The sequence below is a fragment of the Rana temporaria genome, chromosome 2 (assembly GCF_905171775.1).
Source record: "Rana temporaria chromosome 2, aRanTem1.1, whole genome shotgun sequence".
Classification (NCBI taxonomy): domain Eukaryota; kingdom Metazoa; phylum Chordata; class Amphibia; order Anura; family Ranidae; genus Rana; species Rana temporaria.
Genome location: NC_053490.1, coordinates 35085954 through 35104039, shown reverse-complemented (window position 1 = coordinate 35104039; position 18086 = coordinate 35085954). Strand labels below are relative to the sequence as shown.

General features: G+C 48.0%; 1 protein-coding gene across 1 annotated transcript in view; it reads right to left on the bottom strand.

The window, feature by feature from the left end:
* The window catches only part of P2RY6 (pyrimidinergic receptor P2Y6), a 151396-nt gene extending 135533 nt beyond the window's left edge, over positions 1-15863 (bottom strand). Inside the window, exon 1 of the mRNA XM_040340051.1 lies at positions 15435-15863. The gene's annotated coding sequence lies outside the window, so the exon portion shown is untranslated. The remainder of the gene's footprint in view (positions 1-15434) is intronic.
* Positions 15864-18086: the final 2223 nt, after the last annotated feature.

The window sequence follows — 18086 nt, the reverse complement described above, 5'->3', positions numbered from 1 at the left end:
CCAATCAGATACCTGTCTTCTCTGAGAAGAACGATGGTGTCCGTAAGGGGACAGTTCCCTTAAACTCCACTCAATCTGTAACAATGGCACAGTGTAATCTAAAGGTTGGAGTAAGGCTTACACCTGCCTACATGCTGGTAGATCTAAAGTGGTTGTAGACCTTTTTATACTAACCTGCCCTGTGCGAGAGTATTGCGCATAGTGGCCCCTTACCGCCACTTCTGGGGTCCGCCATTGGCGCTGTCAGCCCCCATTTACCTGCATGCTCCCCCATAGAAAGTTGTGTATGGTGTGGGCATGCTCCCAAGCTGAGCATGTCCATAGAAAGACACTAGCCTTGGTTTATGGGTTATGCAAGTGTCCAGGAAGAGATTAAGGTATTGATTTGTCTGCAGATGAACCCAAGGCCAGACTGGACCATTCCTAAGGATTCCAATGGTGTAGTTTGTTCATTACTACTAGAGGATCTCTTCGGGAGCCCATGATAAAGAACTTTAGAGAATACCTCCCAACTTTCTGAGACGTGAATGAAAACTTTAGTATAGGTGTAGCGCCTGTGTACTTATCAGTACAGGTGCTAGGTTAAATTTAGTAGGATGAGAGACTTATTTGCTCTCATCTGTGTTTGAGTTATCTAAATTCGGCTGTCGCCAGCCCTGAACTGTTCTCTGGGTCATTCTGTTCTTCAGAGATGCCGTTTCATCTTTGGACAGTAGGTGGCACCAGAGGGGTCCAGACAGAGCCGCTTCTCCCCAGCAGCCAATTAGGAGTTTTCCCTCACGGAGCATGCTGGGAGGAGTATATCTGTGGCGGAGGCCATTGTTCGGGGTTCTTCGCGGGTTCCTGGTTCCAGGTGCGGCACCCACCTTTAGGGTGTGCGCACATCACGGGCCTCGGCGATATGGCCTACCAGGCCGGGGTGCACGTGCTACGCGGAGTTCCGTCACTGCTCTCACGACTAGACACATCACAAAGGCTCCTCCGGGGGTAGCGCTACACGGGATATGTATGCGAATGACACACCCCCTGAGATGCATCAGGTTACATGGACCACAAGTGATTACTATTTATTTTTAACTACGTTTTTCTTTATGCCAGCATCTCAAACAAATTCAAACATTTAGTGGTTGGCTGTAGGGTTAAGGCTCGGTTCACACTCATACGACCATCAATTCGACTTTGGAGCACCTGTCACATCAAAAGTCGGACCCCATTCAGCGACTTGAGTCGCGCCAACTTAGAAAAAGGTTCCTCCACTACTTTTGCTCCAACTTGCATTGCATGCGACTAAAGAAGTCACATGCAACTCATGCTGAAGTCACGCTGGGGTCCAAGTTCAAAATCACACTGAAGATTTCTGGCAGTGTGAACCCGGCCTTACGGTAATGGAACACTTCTAGTAAATAGTACATTTCTTTATAGGAGGTCTATGCATCAGACCAGAGGGACAAATGAGAAGTAAAGAGGGACAGAGAGATTTGGTTCCAAAAAAAAAGGGAGAGTCCCCATCGGTCAACATGCAGCATCAGCAGTGTAACTATTATTATGAATATGGCAAGTAAAGTGCAAATAGCTGGTTTTGGTATGCGGTTTAGCACATTTTGGGTTCTGTTTAAAGCGGAGTTCCGGCCACAATTTCACTATTTAAATATAAATACCCCTGTAATACACAAGCTTAATGAAGGCCTCTTGAGCCCCCCTAGGGAAAGAGAGCCTTGACTGATGGGGGCATGGCCAGGTACTGGACAAGGCGGTGGTCATGGCAGTATTGGCTACTTGGGGGGTGGGGTCGGGCCTGAGTTCAGATAAAAGGGACCCCCCCCCCAGGGAATTCTGGGTCTTTTGGAAGCCCGCTGGGAAGAGCTGCCGCGGGTTCGGGGGTCCACGGTTGCTCCTGTCGCTGCTCGGCTGCTGTCCTTGGCCAACCAGGCTCCTCAGGGTCGGTGGTCGGATCCCCGCCCCTGGACCTCTCCTGCCGTTCAGCTCCCGCTGTGGTTGATCCTGCTCCGGACGTCCAGCCTGGACCTGCTGCCGGTTGCCCTCCATCGTCTCTGCCGCCGCGTATCAGTGAGTATGACTGATTTGATTTGGGGTAGACCTAATGACGCTCCCGTATCGGGCCCACCAGATGATCGCATAGCCACGGTCGTGAAGTCGGTCTTGTCCCAGATGGGGGTCTCGGGTTCCGCGGCTAGTTCGGGCTCCGTCTCGGGCGGTGCTTTGTGGGCGGTTTCTCCTACTGGCACGCACTTGACGGATGAGGTTAAAAGGTAAAATCTGGCGTCGCAAGTTTTTTGATTTTATCGCGCTCGTCCCTCCGGACAGGGAGTCGATCATCAAATCGCGTCGGGTGGACGTCACATTGCAGGGCGAGAAATCTAAGCAGCTTCCTCGAACGTTTGGGAACTGGCTGCAGGGGTTTTGCGCTTGCGCGGGTGTGCTTTGCGAGCGGTTCCCGGAGTTGGCCACACCCCTTTTTTGTTATTTGGACCTTATTTGGGGTGCGTACAAAGTTTATGGGGGGCCGTGTTGGTTCAATTATGACACGCAGTTTCGCCAAAAAATGGCGGCGCGGAAGGAATTCCGTTTCGATTGTCAGGACGGTAGCCTGTGGTTGCTGCTTATGTGTCCCCACAGGCCTTCGTCCTTTCAGTCCCCGGCCGGCGCTCCTCCCGGAGCGTCGGCTGCTCCCAAGAAGGGTATCTGCTGGCTCAACGAGAGCCACTGCAAATGGTACACTGCGTGCCGCTTTAAGCACGAGTGCGCCAGTTGAGGCGGCGCTCACCCCGCCAGCCGGTGCTTCCGGAAGGGTAAGCAACCCCTTGTCCGGCCGGGAGCCAAGCTTGACCTACCTAAACCAGAGGTCACCAGTGAACGTGTCAGGGATTCTTCCCTGGCTAGACCGGTACCCCCCTTCATAGGGAGGCTTTGATTTTGAGGGACGGCTTGGACCGCGGTTTTTGGATTCCATTCACTCCTTCGGACGTGCCTACCATGTCACCAAATTTAAAATCCGCAATTGAGTTCGAATCCGTCGTAGCTGAGAAGCTCCAGAAGGAGCTGGAGCTTGGGCGGGCCCATTTGATTTTCCCCCTTTCCACAACCTGAGGGTGTCCCCCCTCGGTGTGGTTCCCAAAAAGTCGGAGGGGAAATTTTGCCTTATCCACCACCTGTCCTACCCTTCTGGATCCTCGGTCAACGACGGCATCGATAAGGAGGAATCTCGGGTCCACTACGCCTCCTTTGACAGGGCTCTTCAGCTGGTTAGGGCTGCCGGCCAGTCGGCATTGTTGGCAAAAGGCGGACATCGAGTCCGCCTTTCGCCTCCTCCCGGTTCACCCGGACTGTTTCCACCTCCTGGGCTGCTACTTTCGGGACAGCTACTTTTTCGACATGTGCCTGCCCATGGGCTGCGCCATCTCTTGTTATTTCTTTGAGTTGTTCAGTAGCTTTCTCGAATTGGTGGTTGTCCAGGAGGCTGGTTGCCAGTCCACGCTGCATTATTTGGATGACTTCCTCTTCGTGGGCCCAGCGCACAGCGATCAGTGCCAGCGTCTCCTCTCTGTTTTTCAGAACACCTGCAGACGGTTTGCCGTTCCGCTGTCCGCTGATAAGACCGAGGGTCCCGTGACTGTTCTGGCCTTTTTGGGCATAGAAATAGACACGGTTGCTATGGTCTTTCGACTGCCCAGTGACAAGCTGGCCAGGCTCCTTTCCCTGGTCCGCTTGGCAAGAGGGGCCAAAAAACTGCAATTAAAGCAGCTGCAGTCTTTGCTGGGTCATTTGGTTTTTGCCTGTAGGGTCATCCGCATGGGAAGGGCTTTCTGCAGACGCCTAGCTTGGGCCATGAAAGGGGTGGCTGCCCCCCACCACTATGTCCGTATCACTAAGCCCATGCGGGACGACTTGGGGTGTGGCTGTCCTTTCTCCAGGCCTACAACGGCCAGTCCTGTTGGCTTCGGGAGGAGGTGCCGAACTCGCAGCTGGAGCTGTACACGGACGCGGCTGGCTCCTGTGGTTTCGGTGCCTTCTTCCAAGGGGAGTGGTCTGCCGAGTGTTGGCCGGCCTCATGGGCCCGCATGGATTTGTTGCGCAATCTCACCCTGCTGGAGCTTTTCCCGATCGTTGTCGCCGTGGAGCTGTGGGGTGACCGGTTGCGCAACCACCAGGTCGTTTTCTGGACTGACAACATGAGCGTGGTTCAGGTGGTCAACCGACAGTCAGCCAGCTCCCCTCCAGTCGTGTCGCTGCTGCGTTTTTTGGTTTTAAAATGTTTGCAGTTTAACATTTGTTTTAGGGCCAAGCATGTCCCCGGGGTGGATAATGATATCGCTGATGCTCTCTCCCGTTCGCAGGTCGATCGGTTTCGCTCCCTGGCTCCGTCGGCTTCCCTGGAGGGCCTCCCCTGTCCGGCCTACTTGTGGAACCTCGTTTCCGAGGTTTGCTAGATCTCCTCCGGGCGTCGTTGTCCCCGCAAACATGGTCGTCGTACTGTCGGGTGTGGGACGAATGGGTCCAAGCGTCGGGCGGTGAGTTTTCATTTTCTTCCCCTTTCGACAGACGGATGGCTTTGTTTACATACCTGGTTCATTTAGAGCAAAAAGGTGCTTCAGGTTCCTCGGTTTCATCCAACATGTCGGCGCTATCTTTCTGGTTTCAACTCCTCGGTTGGGAAGACCTCACAAAATCTTTTTCGGTCCGACGGGTTCTTCGGGGCTGGAGGCGAGTCACCCATCTCCCCGATTCCCGGCGGCCGGTTTCCATTCAGATCCTCTCCAGTATTCTTTCTCTGCTGCCATCCGTGTGCTCCTCGTCGTTTGAGACGCTTCTTTTTCGCGTGGTCTTTTCTTGGGCTTTCTTTGGGGCCTTTCGCATTGGCGAACTGGTGTCAAAATCCACGTCCTCGGCGGGCGGCGTTCTAGCTGAGGACGTCTCGGTCTCCGAGCGCTGCGTATCGGTGCTATTGCGCACCTCGAAGACCGACAGCCTCGGCAAGGGTAAGAGGATCGTTCTGTACCCTTGCGGCGGCCCATTTTGCCCTGTGGCATTAGCCTCCCCTTTCGTGGCTGCACGCCCCCCACTTTTTTCGTCCATGAAGATTCATCGTCCCTGAGTAGGTTCCAATTTTTACGGGTTTTCCGGCGTTGCCTTGATTTGTTGGGCCTTCCGTCGCGCGAATTTGCCACCCACTCGTTTCGCATCGGTGCTGCCACCGCTGCTTCTGGTATGGGTTTTTCCGATACGGAGCTTCAGCGTCTGGGTAGGTGGGAATCGTCTCGGTTTTCCCTGTACGTCCGCCCACACTTGTTATTTTGATTTCAGATCGCCGCCCGGCACAAGTATGGATACTGGGGGACTCCTTTATCTACTGGGCCGCTCGGAGGTCGGCATACCGGAATGGTGACAGGAATTTGGGTTTCGACGATGGTCTTGCCAGGATCCGTTGGCTCGGGCTCCGTGGGTTACGCTGGTCTCAGGTCCTTCCGGAATGCTTGCGTCTTCGGGCTCACGTTTCTGGCCCCATCGTCTTAGTTCTACACGCCGGCGGAAACGACGTCGGTTACGCCCGTTCCGTGGATTTGATTTCCGCAATCAAAAGCGACATCGCCCAGTGTTTCGCAACGTTTACTAATTTGGTCCTGGTATGGTCGGAAATCGTGCCTCGTTTGCTTTGGGCTCGGGAAATACCTGGCCCACAACTGGAACGCTTTCGGCGAAAAGTTAATGCCCAGGTCTCCAAGTTCATTCGCCAGATAGGGGGGTTTGTGATCCGACACAGGGATTTGGAAGGTGCCAATGGAGATCTGCTGAGATCGGACGGTGTCCACCTGAATGACATTGGCCTGGATATATTTAACCTGGGCCTTCAGCGTGGGGTGGAACAGGCGCTGGCTGCGGTGGGGTGCCCCGTCAGTTAGCCACTGACGGGCGGTGGCGGTTTTTCTTGACTTGCCAGCAGAAAATGGCCGTAGTGGGCCATGCCCCTTTATGGACACCGGAAGTAGGCGGCCTGTCCAGCACTTATGGTAAGGACAGGCCCCTCCCCCTCCCTTCTGGAATGGTGCTCACAGTACAACTGTGACTGGCACGGGTTATAAATGGTTAAAAAATTGTTATGTTGCTTTAATAAAGCTGTGGCCTTGCCCTTTCCAACTTAATGGTTGTAAGAGTGTTTATTTATTGGATGAAGGGGCAAGGGGGAAGGTTTATGTGCTAAGTTTGTATTAAGGGGTACCTAGGCGTATTGCGCCTCAGCAGTCATGTATTCTAGTAAAGTTAGTCTGTAAACTAAGGTCCGTTTTGTTAGGTTGTTACAGCATTTAGACACTTTATTAAATAGAAATTGACTGGGGCCATCTTAAGTGTGGGCATCATGAAGCCAGACTGTATGACTTCCTGGATTTCAGCCTTGCAGATCTCGCACATGCTCAGTGCTGCACAAGCAGTGTCAGATCAGGTTTCAGCACCTGTGCTGTCCAAGTCACATGATTCTTCGAGACTGGGGAGTGCACAGACTCCTGGAAAGTTACACCTACTACATTCCCAGGAGTCTGTGCGGTGTAGGTTAGGAAGCATTAAGCACCTAGGTGCAGGAAGAGGGAAGATTAACTATTCTGCCTAGCAACAACACTTTGAAGGCATCTAAAAAAAAAAAAAAAAATTTTCTTAAAGGACTAATGACATTTTTTTAAAACTACTGATGTAATGTTATATTTATGGGTGGAACTCCACTTTAAGTGTCTGAATTAGCTATATACTGTATATTCTCGAAGTCTATTGATTAATAAATGGATTGGGCAGATCCATATACGCTATAGTTTGCTCTGGTTTCGCCTGCATTTGGAACCTTGCTGGGAAAAACCACAAATAAAATGATATGAAATAGAGAACCCCTTAACCCTGCAAGTAGCGCACCCCTCAACTCAGCACATAACACACCCCTCAACCCTGCAGTCTGTACGTAGCGCATATTTAACAAGGCAGTAATGGTGTACAGTGCCTATAGTATCCAATCATATTTTATTTATCACAGTCAGATCAATGAAATATGTTTTATGTTAATATCTTTAAAATTGTTAATTTATTTTTGTAACTTAATTCCGCATAAAACATTTAACAGCGTGCCTTCAAGAGATACATTTACGGGGGGCGTGTTTAGGGGTGGAATTAGGGGCAGGGACAGGTAGGGGTTGGGTGGGGCAACTGGTGGCAAGTAACTCTTAAAGTGGTTGTAAAGGCAGAAGTTTTATTTTTATTTTAATGCATTAAGATAAAAAGCCTTCTGTGTGTGCGTGCGCGCGCAACAGCTCCCCTCAGCCCCCCTAACACCTACCTGAGGTCCCTCTCTGTCTAGCAATGTCACAGCGCCTGATACCTGGCGGGTTGCTGAACCGGAAGCGATGCGATAGCGAATTCTGATGATGGGAGGGTTCGGGGCACAGTGCTATGCGCCCCAAGCACAATGTTGAACAAGCCAATTAGAGCCTCAGGCTTGAATCATGTTCTTGTTTAACATTGATGGACCTAATATACTTCTATTCGTCTGACGCCCCTGCCAAGCCAGGGACCCAGCAGGTTAGCAGGGGTGACGCTTGAATAGGAGGTGATCAGAACAGGGTGGTGATGCTTTGAACGCGAAAGGCTGTGCACCCACATTATCCCATGACAGTAATAACTGATATAAACCAATATATTGCGCTAAAAAGTTTCATAAATATCTTAAATTATCATAAAGGAAAGTTTCACCGGTAACCACATTATACACCAAGTATGTTAACAGCTCTTTAAACAAGAAACACATACCCAATAATACAGCTGTATATTTGACATGAGCTGTATTACCTTGCTGTGATTTGGACAGATAAAGCTCAGTTCTTTTGCATAGGGATCTTCCGGCGTGTACATGTTCACGCGGTCAAACACTGACATCTTTAGTTTTGAATATGGTGAGGGAGAATTAAAATTTCAGGTGTAAAATTTTGTCTGACTCCCATTGGAGAGATTTCCCCTCACTTCCTGTCTATGTGACACCAGTAAAATAAAATAGGGGTCAGAAAGGCACAGAAAACAAAAATACTGCAAAAGTTGAACCCTCCCACACTGCACAAAATGGTGACAAAAGGGGAATTAAAATCCAACAAAACATTTTCCAACCTGTCAAAAAGAGTGGCCGGTCCATTGGGGGCACAGGCATGCGGGGATACATGCAGGGTGTCAGATTCAGCCCCCCCAATCCACATGATTATAGCCTTGGGGCCCAATTGGCTTGAAAAAGTTTGGGCTCAGGGCACAGAACCTACCCATTTGTGGCAATGGCAAAATCAATATTTGCTGTTGTTTTCTGGCTTCTCCTCCCAGCCAATCAGGGCAGGAGGCAGATTGGGTTAGCCAAGGGAGGAGGAGAACTGTGCCGCGGAGGGAACGACGACCCTTGCTGCAGAGGGGCAGAGTATGGAGGGACATGCCACGGAGGAGCTGAGTGCGGGGGGGGGGGGACCATTCCGTGGAATGTGGACCTGGGGGGGGGGTGTTTGCTGCCCCCCAACCCCAAAAAGTTTAGTACCAGCCGCCACTGCTGTCTAACGGCTCAGCTTGGCTCTGCTCTTTTTTTATATAGGAGCAGTGGTCTTTAAGCTGTGGCCCGGGAGCCATATGTAGCCCTTTGCTTGCTTTTATCCAGCACTTGGGGCACTATTTTCATCCACCGATACCAACAATGGGGCATAATTGCACCAATGAAAGGACATAATTCCTCCCAATGACACCAACAAAAAGAGACATAATTCCTCCCAGTAACACAAATGATGGGGCACAATCCCCCCGCAATTTCACCAATGATAGGGACCAGTTACTCCCCAAGGCACCAACGATGGATCACAATCCCTCCAATTGACACCAAAGGTGGGGCATTGCCTATTCCCACTGCCATCAGGACCTCTTCTAACACCAATAGCCATAGTCCGACACCCCTTCAGTCTGAAGGACAGTAAACTGGCCCTTTGTTTATAAAGTTGGGAGACCCCTGGTATAGACTATATAGGAACAAATATCTTGATCACCACCTAGTCCAAACAGAGAATGCTTTCCATTCATTGAACATATAGCGCTCACCCCCGAAGGAGCCGCTGGATAGAATAGGGATGTCGTGTTACCTCTGGGTAGATGATGAGAGCAGCAATGATGGAATGTCCAAACAGCAGGTGTCTTTCTTGTGCTTTTATTTCTGCCCAACACGGCAAACAAAACTTGAGGTAGATAGATCAAAGATGGGTGAGAAGGATTAGCAGATTCAGGCCTAATATAAAAGAAGCAGTCCTGCTTCTAACAACACTTCACTTTCGTCGCCACTCTGGAGTGGGTATAGTGTACCTGGACAGGCCTCTCACACCGACCTAGCAGCCAGGGTATCACTCGGCACTTTTGAGAGGAACAGGTCTCTGCCACAGACCTGGCCTCAGAACTTAGAATATGGAGACTGTTCTCCTCAGTAAACTTCTTCGGGCCTGGATCTCACTCAGGTAGTTTCAATTAGGATCCTGACTGATAAGTGGCTAACTTCCACCCCATCAGTGTTCGGTTACCTCGATCCCCGGTGGATTGTCTAGGCCCTGTTGGATCGCCAGCCTCTCATTGGCGCTCCTCACCGAACAGCCATCTCGCTTGGGATCTCCTCAGAATTGGGGACCCAGTCGATTACTGGAGCCCCGCCATAGATTCAAATGCTCCGGGCCAACATGGTTCCCGGAACCAGGAACAGAACACCTCGTGGCACGCACACCCCGGCCTGGTAGGCCGCATCGCTGGGGGCCGTGATGTGTGGTCACCCTGAAGGTGGGTGCCACACCCGAAACAAGACTGGAACCCAACCCGACCATACTTACCACTTACCCCTCCCTCACACTATGTCCCCATGTTTGCATTGGTATCTGTTTTTGGCATACTACCCCATTGTCTGGGGTCCATTTACAGCTTCCTTATATACGGTTGTCACCACTATTGGGACACAATGCACTTTATGTAGACTTTTTGGTTACAATACATGTATTTGTTTACCCCTTGGCCTATATCCTATGACAAATTTTCACACAATTTATTTCTATATTCTGGTGTTATAATGTCCACAATATTAGCCATTATTAGCTCCTATATTTAATTTTCACAGATCATTTCTATATGTGAGATACACTTACCTCCATGCATCCATGAGGCCACTCCCTTTTTGGACATCTAGCCATTTACTGGATCGTTTCCATCCAATTGGTGGGTTTAGCCCACCTCAGCTCCCGTGGGCTGCTACCTTCCCGGCTACTCTTCTGTCCTCCTAGTCTGTACCCCTGGTTTCTGACACACCCGTAAGTACTTTGGGGATTAGCTACCACTGTAATCCTTTTCCCCTCTTCTCCATAACTGGATTTTTTATCTATACTTCTATCTCATATCATATTGTTTTTAATATTTACAGACATCTACCTCATACCCTGCTCCTGAAGAGTGGCAGTAGCCACGAAACGCGTTGAGCCAATAGATGCCCCCCCTTCGCACTCATCACCATTGTACCTGTACCTAATCTTTTATATATATCGACTGTATTTTATATACCTTTCAACTATGGTTGTCACTTATATGGAGGAGCCACTAGATGGCCTCCTCCATGCCTGTTGCTAAAGTACTAATCATTATTATACATGTCGATTATTTGATCGATCATGGCTACTACTACTATGGAGTTATCCCAACGATTCGGACTTTATCTAATGTCCGCATTATGTATTCAATATATACTGCTAGGAGCCATTAGAGGCCCCCTTGTTTACATACGACATATATTTCCCTATCATTCCCTTTTTCACCAGTGGAGTGTACCAACGTACCAATACGTACTTACCATGGAAACACTTTCCAATGATTTGGCTTTCCTTGATATTGTTTCCAGTATGAACCTATTTTATTTATCTTGACTATTGCTACCATGAATTGTTGGAATGTATGCAATTTTCTTTGACTATTGTAACAAATCTACCATGCTACTATTGTATCTACTGTATATATAATTTTTACTATTAAATAACTGACTGTTTATTGTTGTCATGCAATGCTTTCATGTTATGTGCCCGGTTCTGCTGGATCACTCACCTGTCCAAATTCTATTGTTATTGTTGTTCTCCTGGGGTGCATGCCTCAATTAAAGTCCCACCCTATCTCATATTGTTCAAGACTGGAACCCCGCCTAATGGCATCTGCAACAGAAGTACCTTCCCCCAGCATGCCCCACAAGGGAAAACCCCTCCTGATTGGCTGCTGGCAAGAGGCACCCCAGCCTGGACTCCACTGCTGCCGCCTGCCGCCTGCCGCCTGCCGCGCCGGGGTGGAAAAGTACCTCAGAAACACAGAATGAACCGACAGTACAGCCCAGCTGAAACAGAGGCCTAATTTGTACAAATCACTTGGATGAGAGCCAACTAACTCTCTCATCTCCCTTAAATTTAGAATAGCACCTGTACTGAAAGTACACAGGCGCTACACAAAAATGCAAAGTATTCTCTGAATAGTGCCCATGCTGAACAAGCAATCTCATTTGTTCAGTAAACAGCAGGGTAGCTGCTCAGCACAGGGCCGGAAGCTAGCAGCGATCAGCGGTGCCTAGTACAGTGATTCCCAGCTTCCACAGGAGTCACACATACACACTTACATTGGTCCAGCTTGACAAACGCATACATATTTGGATATCACCTTTAGCCTCCTATAGGCTAAACAAAATGCCAGAAAAAACACTGGATGAAAAAAGCTCATAATAGCATTTCTGATGGCAACTCGCTCCCCATGGCACCAGTGTGAATCAGGGCTGAATGTGCTGTTTAACCACTTCATTACTGGGCACTTAAACCCCCTTCCTGCCCAGACCAAATTTCAGCTCTGACGCATTTTGAATGACAATTGCGCGGTCATACAACACTGTACACAAATTATATTATAATTTTTTTCCCACAAATAGAGCTTTCTTTTGGTGGTATTTGATCATCTCTGCGATTTTTATTTTTTGCGCTATAAACAAAAAAAAAAAGACGGAAAATTTGAAAAAAAAATTGTTATAATAATATCCCAATTTAAAAAAAAAAAAAAAATATATATATATTTTTTTCCACGGTTTAGGCCGATACGTATTCTTCTACAAATTTTCGTAAAAAAAAAAAAAAAATTATATTATATTATAAATATATATATATATATATATATATATATATATATATATATATATATATATATATATATATATATATATATATATATATATATATATATATATATATATATATATATATATATATATATATATATATATATATATATATATATATATTATAATAAAAAAAAAAAAAAAAAAAAAAAAAAAAATTATATTATAACGAAAATTTGTAGAAGAATACGTATCGGCCTAAACCGTGGAAATTTTTTTTTTTTTTTTTAAAAAAATTGGGATATTATAACAATTTTTTTTTTCAAATTTTCCGTTTTTTTATATATATAGCAATAGGCGTATATTGATTGGTTTGCGCAAAAGTTATAGTGCCTACAAAATAGGGGATAGATTTTTTTTTTTTTTTTTTTTACTAGTAATGGCGGCGATCTGCGATTTTTTTGTCAGGCCTGCGATATTGCGGCGGATATATCGGACACTTTTGACACAATTTTGGGACCATTCACATTTATACAGCGATCAGTGCTAAAAAAATGCACTAATTACTGTATAAATGTGACTGGCAGGGAAGGGGTTAACACTAGGGGGTGAGGAAGGGGTTATATGTATTCCCTGGGTGTGTTCTGTGTGTGTGTGAAGGGGACTGACTGGGGGAGGTGACCGATCTGTGTCCCTATGTACAAGGGACACAGCATCGGTCTCTTCTCTCCCTGACAGGAGGTGGAGCTCTGCGTTTACATGCCTGCTGTCACCGCCGATCGCGGGTACCTGGCGGACATCGCGGCCGCCAGGCACGCGCATCGGCATCTCAGCGATGCGCCGGGCACAGTGTTTCCCCGCTGCACGCGCAGGGAATGCACATAAAAGGACATCCAGGGACTTCCACCCGGCAGTTGAGAGCCGCGCTGTGGACGTCTTTCGTCTATAGCGCGGCTCTCAAGTGGTTAAGTACATCCCAGATTAAGGAGATTTTTTTTTATGCATATGCAGGGAGAACGGTAGATGGGAGCAAAAGAACAATATGTGTCGGAATCCAAGGGTGCTCACTGAACACCAAGGGGATGGGCTGTGGAGGATTAATACAGGTCCACCCAGTAATGAGAAATATAGAAAGAACACAACTGACTATTCCTTCTGAAAAGACTACTTTCCTGACTGTCAATTGACTGAATCTAGTTTGCAATTAGGAGCCTTGACTTTATCCTGGTATTGAAGATACATATATTTTTGTTTTGGGTCTCAGAAAGTACAGAAGATAGAAAGCCAGGCACCTAGCATTTTCAAAAGTACATCACAGACTGAGTCAGGGTGGCTGCTGTATAACATATAGGAGCCCCATTCACAAGTGTTCTGTTTTTTAAGCCCTTTGGCTTGCATATTTAGGAGCGATTTGCAGGAGCCCCTTTTGGAGCATGGTTTTCCCCCCACGTTTATGGGAGCGGTGGAAAAATGCACGCAACACGCATTTTTGCATGTTCGTTCTCCAAGTGATCCCATAGGGGCAAAATCCTCAATTATGCCTGAAAAAAAAATAAAAATAAAAAATGGTTGTATACTTTGAGCGCAAGGCATTGAGCTTACAAGTAGTGTTGCCACCTTAACCCTTTACTGCCGCGTACACACGCTTGGACATTTTGACAACAAAAGCGTGGATTTTTTTCTGACGGACGTTGGCTCAAACTTGTCTTGCATACACACGGTCACACAAATGTTGTCGGAAATTCCGATCACCAAGAACGCGGTGACGTACGACGGCACCATTAAAAGGGAAGTTCAATACCAGTCGTGTTAGTAGAAGTTTGGTGAGAGACGATTTTCCCTTTTCAGTCCATTACAGCGTGACGAATGTGCTATCTCCATTACGAACGCTAGTTTTACCAGACCGAGCGATTCCGTCTCGTACTTGATTCAGAGACGAATTGCATACACACGATCTGAATTTCCGACAAGAACTTTTGTTGTCTGAAAAAATTGAGAACCAGCTCTCAAACATTTGTTGTCGAAAATTCCGACAGCAAATGTCCGATGGAGCATACACACGGTCGCAAAATATCCGACCAAAAGCTCACATCAAACATTTGTCGGAAATGGCGTGTTCGCAAAACCCACGTGCAGAGCCCGCCAGGAAGTCGGCACTGCCCTAATCACAGGCAGTGAGACATTTCCCGATCTCTGCATCGGGACAATATCCCCCTGACTGTGATTAGCGCAGCGCCGTGCCGACTTCCGGGCGGGCTCTACATATGGACTGTGCGAACACACCGGAGCTCACCCCTAGTAAACAGTAAGGATGAGCTCTGGCGTGTTCGCACCCTCCACATGCAGAGCCCGCAAGGAAGTCGCCACGGCACTGCGCTAATCACAGGCAGCGAGACATTTGCAGCTGCGCATCGGGAAATGTCTCACTGCCTGTGATTAGCGCAGTGCCGACTTCCTGGCGGGCTCTGCACATGGGCTTTGCGAACACGCCGGAGCTCATCCTTAGTAAACAGGACGTTCAGCATTGTCGCATGTAGGGAAATACACATTAATCCGCTCAGATACGAATGGGGCGATAAGCCAACATCGCCCAGGTCATAGTACAAGGTCCCAGACAGAGCACCATAGGCGTGCGCACAGGGTGTGCCAGGTGTGCCTAGGCACACCCTAATCATCCTGTGTGGTGCAGATTGCACCGAACTATACTGTGTCAAACATGCACTAACGCACAGAAAAATACAGCATTAAATGGCACGAAAACACACAGAAATATACTGCGTTAAACATGCAGTAATGCACTGAAGTATACTGCGTTAAGCGTGCACTAATGCACAGAAATATGCTGCATTAAACGTGCAGTAACGCACTGGAATATACTGCGTTAAACATGCACTAATGCAGAGAAACATACTGCATTAAACGTGCAGTAACGCACAGAAATAGACCCCTGATATTTAACCAAAGCTCCCTAATGGGGCTCCCAAAATAAAAGCTACTGACACCGTCCACGGCTCTGCTGACACCATCAATATACTGTATATACACATGCAAATATGTTTGATCTTTGGGGTGCACACCCTAATGCAATAGGCTGCGCACACCTATGCAGAGCACCCTTCTCCATCATCTCCTACAGTCAGTTGCAAGCCCCATGGCCACCATTGCTTCCTAGGAGTTAGACAATGGCAGCCTTGGCTTTGCAGGTGAGAGCCCCCCCGACTCCATCCCTTTGCAGCAATGAAGAAAAGTTTGGACTTACCTTCACCCCTGATCTGGTGTCTTCTGCAGGTTCCCATTCAGAGCAGAACACAGACAGGCAAAGCCAAACTCCTCCAGAACAGCCAAACTCCTCCAGACCAGCCAAACTCCTCCAGACCTGCCAAGGTCAGACCCAGCAATCAGATCCTCCTAAAAAGTTCCTCCTTCACCTTGGAGTCAGCTTGTCCTCTTTGCACATATCCTGCAGGAGATAGAAAGTTACTAAAACTCCCCAGCCAAGAGCGTCTTTTATAAGTGAGAGTTACAGTAGAGAGAGATTACAGCTCTGCAGCCTGCACAAGTTGTGTTCCCTCCCTTTCTGACACAGGAGCTGACTGACAACAGGTCAGCACAGCAGAGACACATGTGAGCAGACTGTGCCTCATTCCCTGGCTGCACCGACTTGTCAGCTGGGTGTCAGGTCTCTAATAATCAACCTGTTGGGATCTGCTGAAGTCCTGGGGCAGGAGCTGGGACTGAGGGCTCGCCTCACTTTAGTTTACATTTCCCGGTAAAAAGAAATAAATGATATTATATAAACTTATTACAGTAAAACCTTGGTTTGAGAGTAACTTGGTTTGAGAGCGTTTTGCAAGACAAGCAAACATTTTAAAGCGATGTCTTGATATAAGAATAACTTTCTTGTCACAACTGAGTATAAAATAGAAGAGAGGAGCCTCTAAGTGTAACAATATGGTTACATTTAACCACTTAAAGTGGAGGTTCACCCTCCAAAAAATTTCTGACGTCACACGGAGTCGCGCCGTTTTTTTTTTTCTCAGCACATACCTCTTAATCCCAATTTTCACCTCACGGCAATCCCGTGGGAGTGGGTGTTCCCAAGCACTGCCTGTGATTGACAGGCTTCTGAACAGCGCATACTGCGTGTCACAGGTTGCCGAAAAAACCCGAAAGTCGGTGCGGCTCTATACGGCGCCTGCGCACCGACGTTCGGGTTCTGTCGGCAACCTGTGACGCGCAGTATGCGCCTTTCGGAAGCCTGTCAATCACAGGCAGTGCTTGGGAATGCCCACTCCCGTGGGATTGCCGTGAGGTGAAAATCGGGATTAAGAGGTATGTGCTGAGAAAAAAAAAAAAACATCGGCATTCTGTCGGTAGGATGGCGCGACTCCGTGTGATGTCAGAATTTTTTTTAAAGGGTGAACCTCCACTTTAAAGGGGAGGTTCACCCTAAAAACGACTTTCCCTTATTACACTGGCCCCCCACATTACAATACAATTATGCCTATTAGTTTTTTTTTGATGCTTTACATACCTTCGTACAGCTATTCACCCGTGGCTTCTGGGTTGCGGGTCCCGCGGGACTGGGCGTTCCAAACATGGTGGTGATTGACGTTTTGACAAAAAACGAGCTCCCCCCCTGTTGCGTAAGCCGCGTCACGATTGGCGAAAGGAGCCGAACGGCGATGCGCAGGCGCAGTATAGCGCCGACTCGCCGTTCGGCTCCTTTCGCCAATCGTGACGCGGCTTACGCGACGGGGGGAAGTTCGTTTTTTGTCAAAATGTCAATCACCAGCATGTTAGGAACGCCCACTCCCGCGGGACTCGCAACCCGGAAGCCACGGGTGAATAGCTGTACGAAGGTATGTACAGCATCAAAAAAAACTAATAGGCATAATCGTATTGTAATGTGGGGGGCCAGTGTAATAAGGGAAAGTCGTTTTTAGGGTGAACCTCCCCTTTAACTAGTAGCCGACCGCGCACCGTCATTATACGGCGGCAGGTCGGCTCTCCTGGGCGAGAGCCCGTAGCTATACGTCCTATCGTATAGCCGCCACTAGGGGGCGCGTGTGCGCCGCCGGAGGCGCGCGCGCGCGCTCCCCGCTCGCCCCCGACTCCCGTGCGTGTGCCCGGCGGGCGCGATCGCCGCCGGGCACACGCGATCGCTCGTTACAGAGCGGGGACCGGGAGCTGTGTGTGTAAACACACAGCTCTCGTTCCTGTCAGCAGGGGAAATGCTGATTTTCTGTTCATACAATGTATGAACAGAAAATCAGTGTTTCCCCTAGTGAGGCCACCCCCCCCCCCACAGTAAGAACACACCCAGGCATACTTAACCCCTTCCCCGCCCCCTAGTGTTAACCCCTTCACTGCCAGTGGCATTTTTATAGTAATCTAATGCATTTTTATAGCACTGATCGCTATAAAAATGCCAATGGTCCCAAAAATGTGTCAAAAATGTCCGAAGTGTCCGCCATAATGTCGCAATACCGAAAAAAAAAATCGCTGATCGCCGCCATTACTAGTAAAAAAAATATTAATAAAAATGCCATAAAAATACCCCCTATTTTGTAAACGCTATAACTTTTGCGCAAACCAATCAATAAACGCTTATTGCGATTTTTTTTTACGAAAAATATGTAGAAGAATACGTATCGGCCTAAACTGAGGAAAAAAAATGTTTTTTTATATATTTTTGGGGGATATTTATTACAGCAAAAAGTAAAAAATATTCATTTTTTTCAAAATTGTCGCTCTATTTTTGTTTATAGCGCAAAAAATAAAAAACGCAGAGGTGATCAAATACCACCAAAAGAAAGCTCTATTTGTGGGAAAAAAAGGACGCCAATTTTGTTTGGGAGCCACGTCGCACGACCGCGCAATTGTCTGTTAAAGCGACGCAGTCCCGAAT